This window comes from Gorilla gorilla, chromosome 4 (genome assembly GCF_029281585.2).
Source record: "Gorilla gorilla gorilla isolate KB3781 chromosome 4, NHGRI_mGorGor1-v2.1_pri, whole genome shotgun sequence".
In the NCBI taxonomy this organism is placed as follows: Eukaryota; Metazoa; Chordata; class Mammalia; order Primates; family Hominidae; genus Gorilla; species Gorilla gorilla.
This window is the reverse complement of record NC_073228.2, coordinates 92,537,095-92,551,643: the sequence shown is the minus strand read 5'-3', so window position 1 is coordinate 92,551,643 and position 14,549 is coordinate 92,537,095.

Sequence of the window (14,549 nt, the reverse complement as noted above, 5' to 3'; positions counted from 1 at the left end):
TTTTGTTTTGTTTTTTAAAGAGACAAGTTCTTGCTCTGTCTCCCAGGCCAGAGTGCAGCGGAGTGATCATATTTCGCTGCAGCCTCAAACTCCTAGGCTCAAGGAATCCTCCTGCCTCAGCCCCCACATGCCACCACACCTGGCTAATCCTTAAACATTTTTTGCAGAGACAATGTTTTACTATGTTGCCTAGGCTGGTCTCAAACTCCTGGCTTCAAGTGATGTTTCCACCTTAGCAACCCGAGTAGCTGGGGTTACAAGCACAAGCCACTGCACCCAGCTTAATACAGGCCTTCATGTAAAATCAATGGCTGACATCAAGCTTCACAGGAAGGGCATGTTTCCACAGACAGGTGGAATATTCCCAAGCTGGAGGACTAGCTGAAAAAAGGCACCCAAACTTTATTCACTTAAAGTCTTTACTTTTCCATAACAACTCCATCAACAGTGCAAAACTGAAAACCAAAGACTATGTTTCCCAAATATTTTTTTCAAAAACAAAAGACTATCTTTATTTATTTTAAATTTCAGCGAAAATGTGATAACTTCTAATCACACAATGTTATTGTAATATTATTTTCTTTTTTTTTTTTTCAAGAGCAGTATTCTGACATTAAGAAATGTAGGCCGGACATGGTGGCTCACGCCTGTAATCCCAGCACTTTGGGAGGCTGAGGCAGGTGGATCACCTTTGGTCGGAAGTTAGAGACCAACCTGACCAACATGGAGAAACCCCGTCTCTACTAAAAATACAAAATTAGCTGGGCGTGGTAGCGCATGCCTGTAATCCCAGCTACTTGGGAGGCTGAGACAGGAGAATTGCTTGAACCCGGGAGGTGGAGGTTGCAGTGAGCCAAGATCGTGCCATTGCACTGTAGCCTGGGCAAACAAAAGTGAAACTCCATCTCAAAAAATAAAAATAAAAGAAAAAAAAGAAATGTAGCAGATAATATTAAGTTCCTAAGAGAGTCAGTCAACATCTGTTAAAATTCAGCCATTCTAAATAGGTAGCTGGTAAACTTTAGTGGGATTTTGTGCCTCAGCTTGTTATTAAAGTTACTCCTGAGAAATGATCTTCAGTTTGGTGAAGTTCCCTCCCTTTGTGCATTCAGCAAACTAATATTAAGGGCCTACTGTGTGTCAGACACACAGTAATTGCATATGTGTTCTTTAGCATACTCCTTTCTGAAGAAGATAGATAAAAACCATCCCATGGCTCAAGCTTGGAACCACATACTGGATGCCAAATGTCCACCCACTCCTACAAAAGAACAGAAAAGAGAGTCTGAGGCTAAAAACCATGAGAATGTGTTCTGTACCAGAGATCCCAAGATCTCTTTCAGCTCTTCTCTGACTCACTTTCCTGAATTATATACTTCACACCTGATTTCTTCATCAAGAGGAGGCAGCATAGCAAAGAATAATACTGCCTCCGTAGCCACACAAATTTGTTTCTGAATCCTCACTTCCCCACTTACTAGATGTGGAACTTGGGTGTGTTCTTAAAAACCTCTTTAAGCCTAAGTTTCTTCTTCTCTAAGTTGGAAATATGCTGCAGGGATAAAATGAGATAATGTGAGTAAAGCTCTTAGTACTGCGCCTGGCAAATGATAAGCACTCAGGAAAGTGTAGCTTCAATTTAATCTTGTCATTAGCTGAGCATAGAGATGACAAATGAACTAAGATTTATTAAGTTCCTAGTGATCCTTGGGCAAAAAGAGATTCTAGAAATTACCCTCTCCCCATTCTCTCTCCCCACCCCCACCCAAGTTTCTTCTTTATGGATTTGAGAGCTAATTCTCTAGCTTGTGTACCATGCTTTTCCTTAATATCCTCTTTCTAATTCCTCATGATTTACTTTGGAAATATCACCGTATATCAAGAAAACCATCAATAGAGAAAAAAAGAAAAAGAAAAATGGTAAAAATTTATATCATGACCTAAGAGATATTTATTAGTAGCTATTTCTATGTGGTAGAATTAATGATGATTATTATTCTTTTGTGCTTTTTTGTGTTTTCCAAATTTCTACATTAACAAGTATGGCTTTTCAAAGAACAAAAAAGGTATTTAAAAAGTGTGTGTGTGTATGAGAGTGTACGGCTAGAGGAAGTGACGTAATAAAATCAATAAAGATGTGGTTGTAGGAGACTGTGTGAAAGTAACTGAAACAGACATGACTACTGAAAGAAAATTATTTTAGTAAAAAGCCCAGGACTTAGAGCTAGAAGACACTGGGTTAAAGTCTAGTTCACTGATTTGGTAGTTGTAGGACCTTGGTCATTTAACCTTGCTAAGCCTCAGTCTTCTTATCAATAAAATGGGAGTAGTAAGATCATTCTCCTTGTAATTCCAAGTAATTCCTTGAAATTTAAGGGAGATTGCATGTAAAAAATGTATGACACATTGTGCAGAGTTAGTGCTCAGATTACAAGTTAGTTGAAAAACTCCTGTACTAATTAACATTATTTCATGCACTTGGATGTCTCATCCATACCTGATGTGTAACAAGGTAAAAACTGAATGTAATATATTTTTTCTCGTTTTCCCCACCAAAACCAGCTCCCTTTCTTGTATTTATTATACTGTTCATGAAAAGTTCCACTGTAGCGTATTTCCCTATGTTAATAATATAGATTTATTCCAACCCTTGATTTTGCAATATTCAATCTGTTCCTTATTCCAATTGAGGTTTTCTCTGAAATACTGGTTTAGTTCCACCCTTTGTCTATATTTCCATTGACAGTCCTGGCATATGCTGCTCTTTTCCCACTCCAAATGGATTTAAAAATTTTTTTTTTTTGAGATGGAGTCTCGCGCTGTCGCCCAGGTTGGAGTGCAGTGGCACGATCTCGGCTCACTGCAACCTCTACCTCCCGGGTTTAAGTCATTCTCCTGCCTCAGCCTCCCGTGCAGCTGGGATTACAGGTGTGCGCCGCAATGCCTGGCTAATTTTGGTATTTTTAGTACAGACAGGTTTTCACCATGTTGGCCAGGCTGGTGTTAAACTCCTGATGTCAGGTGATCCACCCGCCTCAGCCTACCACACCTGCTGGGATTACAGGCGTGAGCCACTGCGCCCGGCCCCACATGGATTTTTATGATGCCAGTGTCTCTTCTCCTGAACATATTCAAGTGGCCTACAAATCTTCAAACTTCATTCTCATCACATCACTCTTTTTCACTGAAGCCTTCAATCTCGTCTGAGTGTGGTGGCTCATGCCTGTAATCCCAGCACTTTCGGAGGCCAAGGTGGAAGGATCACTTGAGAACAGGAGCTTGAGACCAGCCTGGGCAACATAGTGAGATCCTGTCTCTACAAAAAAATTGAAAAATTAGCTGGGTGTGGTGGCAAGCCTGTATTCCCAGCTTCTCAGGAGGCTAAGGCAGGAGGATTGCTTGAGCCTAGGAGTTGGAGACTACTGTGAGCTGTGACTGCAACACCCACTCCAGCTGCCCTCCAGCCTGGGTGACACAGTCAGACCCTGTCTCTTAAAATAAATAAATAATACATAAAATAAAAATAAAGCCTTCAATCTAAATTCTTCATGTTACATTCAGGACTCTGCATGAAATTGTAACCAACTGCACCTCCATTCAACACTTTATTTCTCCAACATCAGTTCTGAATATCCTAAAGGCCCTAGCTTGGCCCTGTCCTGTATACAAATTTACTTCATCATTGTTCTCTACACAGAAAATGGCTTTGAACGTTATTCTCTTTCAGAGTTTGTGAGCCTCAGGACTATCAATATTTGGGCAGCATTATTCTTTGTTGTGAGGGACTGTCCTGTGCATTGTAGGATGTTCAGCAGCAGCCCTGACCTCTATTTTGTGACAACCAAAAATGTCCCCAAACATTGCCCACTCTCCCAGGGCAGGGGGCAAAATCATCCCGAATTTAGAACCACTCCTCTGCTATGTTTTTGCCCATATCCCATAACAACTGCACTCTCAGATTACACTATAGGTGCACATTATAGTACTAGGGACTTTTTAGAACATTTATCCCAAATTTAGCATTTGAATCTAAATCTGTTATAAGGATTCTCCATGTAATTTCCAGAGAGTTGTACAAGAGAATGCTGAACACATTGCATTCATTTTTCAAAAATCATCTGGATAGGGTGGTGCTTCATGTTTTCCTTCTTTAAAGGCGGCACGTATTATTAAATGAAACGATCTCCTTCACCATTAATCCTCAGGAAAGTAACAATTTTTTTAAAAAGTCCTCTTTTATTTTGTTATGTAAATTACATCAATATGTATTTTTTACATATTATATTATCTTCTTGTTTGTCTATACTAGAACACATGTTCTAATTGCAGTATAGGTGGAAAATGCAGTTCATATCTGAAGCTGTCTATAATTTACACAAATGTATCCAATAATGTGTTCATTAAATGTTAAATAATTAAGTATTAGGTGCTTTTTATAATGCATAAATTCTTAGTAGATTATTACATAAATGTTTAAGAGAGTTTTATTGATTATTGGAGAAATTGGGTTTTTACATGTACTAAGAATGCATTATTATTTTTCCCATTTACAATATAAATATTTGCTTCTGTTACACAAAAATTTGCCTTCTCGCATGTTTTCAGGAGTGGATTAGATTTAGATAATTAGAAATGGCTATAGTTACATTATTTGAGCACTTATGTAAAGCTTTGTGCTAAACATTTTGTATAGGTTTTTTCTTTAAAATAAACACCAGCAGACATACTTCGACAGGAAAAATAGAGAATAGATGTGGAAGAGAGGTAGAAGATCTCTCATTTTAAATTTTTTAGAAAATATGTAAGTAATTCTGGCTCTTAACTCTGACAGGAGACAAAAATCTGCTTGTTATCGTAAGGTAGGACATTTTGTTCCCTTACTTTCCAATTTATTTCTCCATCCACTGAATTCTAGCTTCTGCCCCCACCATATCACTAAAACTCCATTTGCCATATTCATCAATAGCCTCTTGTGGTGAATCCAATAGGTTTTATTCCTTATTGTATGTGATTCCTTGACTTTCTTTAACACTTTTAACCATTAGGTCCTTTTAAAAATACTCTATTCTCAAATGTTTATCCCAAGCCAAAATTCTTGCCTGATCTGCAGACGCAATGTTCAATTAAACACCAGGCATCACAACTTAGATGTCTTACAGACACACCTATGATTCAATTATGTGACTGAATTCATCACATCTTCCTCATCCCAAATCTGCTTTTCCTCCTCTGTTCACCACTTCAATAAATGGCTTCATATCACCTCAATGTTTTGAGCCAGAAATAAAGCATGATCCGTGAATTTCCCTGTCCTTTGCTCCTTTACCCAACCAGTCATCAAATCTGTTGATATTCTGTCTTTAACAGCTCTTAAACCTTTTATTTCTCCAGCCTCGCTGCTACCACCTTAGTTCTGAATCTCACAGTCTTTGACTACTTTATGCAGCAGTTTCCTAATTGGCCTCCCAGGTGGTCAGCTAAGTATAAAAATAAAGTGCTTATTTTCCTGAACTGACCAATCATGTATGCTAAAATAGATAAGACACCTGACACAGCTGTCAGACAATGCACAATGTGGAACTAGGTACAACAAGACTGCAGGAAGAAGGCAATGAGAGTACTACCAAAGAGCCAGGGGACCTTAGTTCAGGTGGGATATAAAAGGCAGCTAAATGTGACTACCGAGTGTCATAAGGAAAAAGCCAAATTCTAAGGCAAGGACAAGAACCAAGGATCAGCATCTACTGAAACCAACCAGAATTACAGACAGAAACCAGGGAGCAGCAGTAGAGGGATTTATAAGATTCTGCAGAATATCTTATTTTTATCCAGACCATTTTTAATAAACCAGGTGTACACTTGCAGGTTCTTATACAATGGCATTTTAGAAGATGTCATGTAGCATCTTCCTTGAGATACATGGTCTTAAGAAGTGGGGTAAAATATTTTAACTGTATCCACAGTTAGAGATGACTGTATTGAGTCACAAGTGGTCAGTAGGAGGGAATAATTGAGTAAACTATTCTGGAAAAAGATAAAATATATGTCTAATTATATGTCAATTTTAGCGCCTCTACTTCAACTTCATTCTAGGAGATCTTAAGGCAAAGAACTTTGCCTTTATGTCATATATAACTCTCTGTTTCTGCTTTGATATCTGCTTAGGCTACATTGGTCTCCCCCTTAGCATAATTTTGCTTATTTTGAAACAGGATTTTGTACAATTTGTTCTTGCTGCTTGCCATTGTATTAGACAAAGTGTTGACATGATACATTGTTCTTTAGGTAGTAAACAGTCTGTAAAAATAATTAGTTACAGATAAATAATGCGTATAGCAAAGGATGTCATTTTAGCTAAAGTAAATACATGGAAATTGGTAGATTCTGAACAATAAGTTTCTTTAGGCATAAATTAAAATAATGTTTTGAGATATATATACCTACTAGGTATCCACAAAAATAAAAAATAAAATAATAATAAAATAAAATAATGTTTTGTTTTCCAATCAATATCAAGTTCTTACAAATAATTCTTAGGCTTTGAAAACTACCTTCTCTTAGTTTTTGGTGAAAATGTTAATGAAAGTAGATAAAATTGTTCTTTGCCTATCCAAATGTTACAAACTTGTATAGATAAAAATGTCAAGTCACCACATCCCTTGCTTAGTTGATAAATACAAGAAATGTACACAATAGAATATGAAGATTGTATTCTGTTTTTTTCAATTTTTTTGTTGTTGTTGATGTTGGTTTTTGTTTTGTTTTGTTTTTATTTTTATTTATTTTTTTTTTTTGAGTCTTGCTCTTATGGCCCAGGCTGGAGTGTAATGGCTTGATCTTGGCTCACTACAATCTCTGCCTCCCAGGTTCAAGTGACTCTCCTGCCTCAGCTTCTCAAGTAGCTGGGATAACAGGCATGTGCCGCCACATCCGGCTAATTTTGTATTTTTAGTAGAGGCAGGGTTTCTCCATGTTGGTCAGGCTGGTCTTGAACTCCCGACCTCAGGTGATCTGCCTGCCTCAGCCTCCCAAAGTGCTGGGATTACAGGCGTGAGCCACCACGCTGGGCCTGCTTTTTTCAGTTTTAAGAAATTTAATCTGATACGGGCAAAATACACATAAAGATACGCAAGAATTATGGAACAGATTATATGAAATGCTGTACAGTTAAGAGTAATTAATAATGATTATGATAGCTATTAATTAATAAATTCATTGTTTGTAACTATTTATAATAGTGAAATAGAAAGTGACTTTATGTTAATGGATCATGAGAGAAAAAGAAAAGTTGTTTTTTTTTTTTTTTTTTGAGACAAGGTCTCATTCTGCCACCCAGGCTGGAGAGCAGTGGCATGATGATAGCTTACTGCAGCCTTGAACTCCTGAGCTCAAGGGATCTTCCTGCCTCAGCCCCCTAAGTAGCTGGGACTACAGGTATGCCACCACACCCAGATTTTTTTTTTTTTTTTTTTTTTTTTGAGACAGAGTTTTGCTCTTGTTACCGAGGCTGGAGTGCAATGGCGAAATCTCGGCTAACTGCAACCTCCGCCTCCTGGGTTCAAGCAATTCTCCTGCCTCAGCCTCTCGAGTAGCTGGGATTACAGGCATGTGCCACCATGCCCAGCTAATCTTGTATTTTTAGCAGAGACAGGGTTTCTTCATGTTGGTCAGGCTGGTCTCAAACCCCTGACCTCAGGTGATCCACCCGCCTCAGCTTCCCAAAGTGCTAGGATTACAGGTGTGAGCCACTGCGCCCAGCCAATTAATTTTTTAATTTTTTTGTAGAGACAGGGTATCTCTCTGTTGCCCAGGCTGGTCTCCGATCCCTATCCTCAAGCAATCCTTCTACCTCAGCCTCCCAAATTGCTGGAATTACAGGCAAGGGCAATTGCACCTAGCCAGAAAGTCTAGGTTTTGGGGAGAGTGGGTATGTGGAAATGTAGTAGAGGATAAAACCTGTTCAAGATATCATCTAAATGTCTTGACCATAGATACTTTTTTCACATTTCTTCTGAGAAGACAAGATTTTTAAAATTATAATATTCTCTACGTCCAAATGGTTCGGTGCTGACAATTATCCCAACATCACCTCCATATTAACATGGTGAAATGCCACAAGGAGCAACTCACTGATGCTACCTAATGATCTGATTCTCTGAGCTAAAAAAAAAAAAAAAAAAAAGTGTATTTGCACAAACAAGGTGATGTCAGGATCTATTAATAAAAGTATGAAGGGCCTGAATCAACAAATATGTACCTGGTTGATATTGCCACGTCACATCAGCTTCTAGTCTTCTGTTGTTTCCAGTGAAACTACCTTATATTTTTATCATACTGTATAGTTTGCAGAAAGATTTCACATAAATTATCACATTGGATCTGAAAGAGAATCCAGTGAGTTGAGTAGGGCAGATTTTTGTCAATGATATACTAATAAGAAATATAGACATCTAGAATGTGGCCATAACATATAATAAATACGATGCTGATTTATATCTCCCTTCAGATTAGGAGCCGGGGAGGGATGAGAAGTTAACTGAGCTGAGCATCTCAGGAACAGGAAGTCACAGCTGAACAGCGAGAGTTGATTCCACCAAGAAAAGAAATCAGCTTGGACAGAAATCTTCATCTCAATACCAAAAGGCCCTTTTGAGTTTTTCTAGCAAGAGTCCCCAGTTCCAGGAAGCCAAGCACAGGACAAACTCTCTGTGTAATGGCTTCCAGACTGCTTGGTTTTGGATCCCTTCTCACATAGTCTGAAGGGAAAGGAGGCATACTTATTTCATTAGATTATATGGAACATCAGAAATCAGGTGGGGTGGCAGTGGTGGAATCTCTTAAAAGTCTTTTGAATTCCTTAGTCACTGAACTGGTTCTAGTTAAAACTAAAATCCTGAGCAAAGAGATTAAACAAAAGAAAACAATATCACCGATACTGAACAAAAGGAAATAGTTCATGTATCTGAAGAGCTCTTTAATCCTAAGCATAGTCAAGAAATAGTTGAGGGGACTTGCCTAAATCAATTTCACTTCAGAATGAAGACAATATCTGGGTCACTGACCAACATTAATAGAAGAAAAAAAATCATTAGCTAAATAATGAAGTGACAGAAGTGAAGGAAGGTGAGAGGAAAGAACACACTAAAAAGGAAAACAGAAGACATGAGCAAAGTACAAAGGAAAAGTAAAAGAAGTTGAATTTTTCTCATTTTTTCCCACTTTGATAAAACATTCAAAACAAAGAGTATAACCATACCTACTGTATAAAGGTTTAACATGCAGGAATTAGTTACACATCAACATAAGACCAGTTAGAAGTTCATGTCCAAGGTCAATGATACATTTTTCTTATTGCAAATCTTATATTTGGAAACCTAACTATGAGGTATGAGGACTGACCCTGACAAAAAGACAAACATTTTACAAAACAAAAATACAACTAATTCTCTAAATAAAAATGTTTTCATCAACACATTTTAAATATTATATCTCTAAAATCAGGATAAGTTTAAGTCATAATATGATAATATGGAAAAATTTGCTTTTCAGGGAATGTAAAATACATGTATTTCTGCATTCACAAATACATTCCACTTGCTAAATAGATTTTGGTTTCGATTTTACTGACATATGCTTAATAAACCCAAAGTTCTAAGCATGTTCTTTTAGTAAAATGTCAATTTGCACATATATTCAATTTGCTTCCAGTCTTTTTTCCCATATGTTTATTGACTTTTAGCTTAGTCCCTGAGGTTCTTACAAATTATTTTCTCCTCCCTTAAGATGGTGACTGATGTAGCTCAAGCTATGCACCTAAAAACTTAGTTGTAAGTAAAAAATAGAACAATAAAAATAACAACCTGGAGTTATCTCAGTTATGTGCTCTGTACCAAACAAGACACTTTGTTAGGTAAATCAGTTATTAGTGCTTCATTTCAGAATAGTCTCAATAAGATGTTTTTGCACCTTATTGTGGATTTTAATAAATTTTTGGCTGAAACAAATTGAAATTTATCAGCCTACATAGTGATATCCACCATAGGCAAATACATTCAGGGAATTTCTGTTTGGCTAACAACATCCTCCAGTGAACACCCCCACTCCGTTTTTGTCACACATGTGGTGGTAAAGAAAGGGAAGAGAAAAATCTTTGGAGATATTGTGATAAAACACACAATTGTAAAGTCAAAATGCTTGGTGGAGAGATTCTATTTTCTCTAGAAAAAGGTATATTTCAATTTACCTCTGCCTCGAACAATTGTCTGGTCATATTCTGATAGTAGTTTAGTCGCTTGCCGTAAGTCACACAGTTTGCAGCATTGCTAGAGAAAGAATCTAAAACGTGATGCTCACCTCATTCAAGACTGTATTTTTTTTAACAGGAAAAAATGGAAAAAGTTTTAAGTTAAAACAGAGTTCATAAACATCAATGAGGGGTTGAAGAGGGCAGTCTGAATCCCACAATTTATTATTATTATTATTATACTTTAAGTTTTAGGGTACATGTGCTCAACGTGCAGGTTTGTTACATATGTATACATGTGCCATGTTGGTGTGCTGTACCCCTTAACTTTACACTCAACTATGCATGGTCCCAGATGCCCAGATAACTCAAACTTATGGTTTGAAGTTTTTGGTTACTGGCTAGCATCCATTCTGATTGGTTGCTATGATCCATTTTAAGTGGTCTATTTATATTTAACAGCTTTATTTACTTATTTTAGAAACAAAGTCTCACTCTGTCACCCAGGCTGGAGTGCAGTGACACAAACGTGGCTCACTGTAACCTTTGACTCCTGGGCTCAAGTGATCCTCCCACCTTAGCCTCCTAAGTAGGTAGGACTACAGGCATGTGTCACCATGCTTGGCTTTTTTTTTTTTTCCGAGATGGGGTCTTGCTATGTTGCCCAGGCTGGTCCCAAACTCTGGCCCTTAAGCAATTCTACCACCCTGGCTTCCCAAAATTCTGAGATTATGGATGTGCGCCACCATGCTGGGCCTTAACAGCTTTATTGAGGTAAAAATTGATATGTAACAAACTGCTCATATTTAACTATATAATTTAAATGTATCTCTATGTATTCACCTGTGAAGCCATTATCACAATCAAGATAACGAACACATCCATCACCCCCCACAAAGTTTCCTCATGCCTCTTTGTAATTCCTGCCTCCTAACCCTCCCCAATGATAACTGCTGATGTGCTTTTGTCCCTATATGTTAGTTTGAATTTCCTAGAATGTTACATAAATGATTTGTATTTATTTTTGTCTAGCACCTTTCACTCAGAATAATTATGTTGATTCTTCCATGTTGTAAAATGTATCAGTGGTTTATTCTTTTGTATTGTTGGGTAATATTTCATTGTTGGACTATACTATGATTTGTTTATCTATTCACTTGTCCATGGACTATTGTCTAAATTTTTAGGGTTATTAAGCTGTGCAGTATTGAGCTTTAGATGAGTGTACAACTATTATTCCATTTAGCCTATTTTTCTAACCCTACCTAGCAGTTCCTCATTATGTAATTCTTCGAAGGAATATTTCTATTTCACAAGACGTCAACATCTTAGGGTTTGCAAGCTATTGCACTTTTTCCCCTTTAATTTAGGCTGGATTGGTCCGCTTAGTCAGTCAACAGTGTTTGAGAGACCTGAATAGCCAAATTAGGAAAAAGTATTGAAAGTTTATCTTAGATCCTTGGGAATGAAGATAGTTTTCCACTGAGTTTCATTGATTCTTTTCTTACTTAATCTTTTGTTTCTGTTTGTTTGAAGAAACTATGTAAAACTTAGGTGTTACTAATTTTTTTAAACAAAAATTAATTACAGTCATATTTATAACTAAGCTAAGTGTAAAAGATATAGTTAGGGGGTAAACTCATTTTTATTTTCTAATTTCGAGAGGCATTTTTAAAACTAAGAGTTTTTTTTTTTGGAATTGAAAAAATCTATTGATGTTCTTCTTTTAACTGAAGGATATAAGACCAAGATGGGGCAGATTTCTAATTTTACTGATTGGCACTGTAGGAAAATGCTCATATTTCACAGGTATACCATTATTAATGCCCAATCCCGTAGTCCTTTTTCATGCAGAACTCCCACTGGGAGTACCACATGAGAAAGAAATGCAGGATGAGACCCGATTATTATAACTCACAAGACTAATTATGACTTTGAGTTTTCCTGGATAAGCTAATTCTTTCTGCACCCTGGGATCAGTAAGCACAAAAGTAGTCTCACTGCATTTAACATTATGTATATTTACAAATAAATTCGAGACACTAAACAGTATTTCAATTCTCCTCAATTTTCTTTGTAGTTTGTTTTTAAAATTAAAATTTTAATTTAAAAATCATGTTTTTAAAATTTAACATTTAAGACAATGTCACAGGTGTAGTTTTACTTTAAAAATAATAATAAAGCACACACCAGTCATTTATTTTTTGGCTTTGACTCATCTGTTTTAAATAGACTGTTTATTTTTATCAGCATCACTGGTGAGTTAAGACTAAGGAGGGACATGGGAAAGCAAGGATTAAAGAGAACTTGAAAGAAAAAAGAACGATAGACAAATAGGAGTTGGAAGGAAAAGACAGAAAGAGAACGACTGTTGTAGATAAAAGAAGACTGTGGCAGGAGGGGCTTAATTTTCATTTTTATTTGTGGAGAGCTTTGTGAATGACATAAAATGATTAGATATTCTTGAATGATTTAAAATCTGTGTCTGATTTTCTGGCTTGACAAATCTCACAATCAATGATTCCAGAGTTTTCTATGATGCCGCTATCAACAAATCCCTCCAACAGCCTTTTTTATTCAGTTACCCATTGTATCTCTATATGAGAGAAAGTCTTTTTGTGTACTAAGTAATTTCCATGTTGTGAGGTTTCTTGTCTTCAGATACCTCCAATTTTATGCTTTAGTCAGAAAACTCACATAGCATTCAAAAAGGAAAACTCAAAGCAATATAGACTTTTGTGCCCTTTACAAAGAATTAGAGCTGTGTGCCCCTACCAATATAGCAATATATTATATAAAGTCAATACTCCTTTTCACATGCCTCTAATACAGATACACTTTATGAGGTAGAACAGCAAACACTGAATCACTCTAGTAGAGATGCACAAAACAAGTAATTACAGTTAGTTGCAGAAAAATAATTATCCAGTTGTGTGATGAAAACCAGTTTTTAACTGGGAGGGGAAATTCTACCAAAAAAGCATTTGGAAAAGCTAAATGTTGTGATCTGGGAAACTTCCAAATGCAGCTGTATCACCAAAGAGAGGTACCACGCTTTTTTTTTCATAATAGCACATTGTACAATGGTACACTGAATGTAATACAGTATGCTCGTGTGCAAGGCACATATAATTACTGCTATTTTCTGTTGACTTTTCTGTCTAAATGACCATTTTCTCTATTACCAATTCATCTAATATTTTAGCTAGAATACCCTTTATTGTCACTTAATGCTTACCAGGTAGTCCTTGATTATGATTAAATAGACACCAAGGATCACTAACAGTTCTTATTTGGTGTCATCTATTACTATCATAAATGTTACCGCATATTACATGTGTTCAAGATATATAAGATAGCATTTAATATAGGAAAAAAAGCAAATGGGGCTTTATTCATAATGTGGCATATTTTTCTATACATTAGAGAGGACATCAATGAAATGTGTACATTTCCACAGAAGGTATTTATCTCAAATATCTAGTGTTCATTCTGCTTTTACATACTCCTAACCCTCATTGAAGCCAAGAGGATTTTGCTTCCTTACTGTTAAGCATGGCTGTTCTGGGCCTTTTAACTAAATCCACTACCATGAATGAAGTTACAGCAGAAACAGCAAGTACAGCTACATTTAGGCTTATATCAGCATTTCCGTTTAACACATTTTAAAACTACATTTAAGGAATGTGGAGGTTATGACATGAAATGACAAAACCCAAGCGTGTGAGCTGGATGAGACTATCTTTAGCCAGGCTTCCTGGGCCAACGGGAGTGAAGTATATGGCCTAAAGAAAGAGGCTCAGCTTTGCCTCAGAATTTTCAGGAGTGTGGAGGCTCTTTTTAAAGTCTTAATATTAAGCATATCTTATCTATATACCATAACGGCATCTGTGGCCAGCAAACAAGCCCGTGAAGCTCGAGGAAGTTTCCATCCTAATCCTTTCAATTGCTTCTTGCTACTTCCTCCTCCCTACAGCCATATACTGGACTCCATACCACTACAAAATGAAAAGAGCAAACAAATGAGACTACCTTTGGGGCAATTTCCATGGTTGCTTTCAAATGAAATGCAACTTTTCTGCGTTTCGTAATTTGAGTTACTAAACTCTAAAACTGGTTTAGTAATTTGGGTGTAGAAAAGAATTTGTCAAGATAGAACCTTTAAAAATCCATTTTATTATATGATGATCAATGTTAAAATAATGACAAATCTATCTATATTGCACATACCTGTATACATATATCTGTATACTCTTGTGAAATATAGAAACCTTGGTGTGCATACCAAAGGCTCTGTATTCATTTT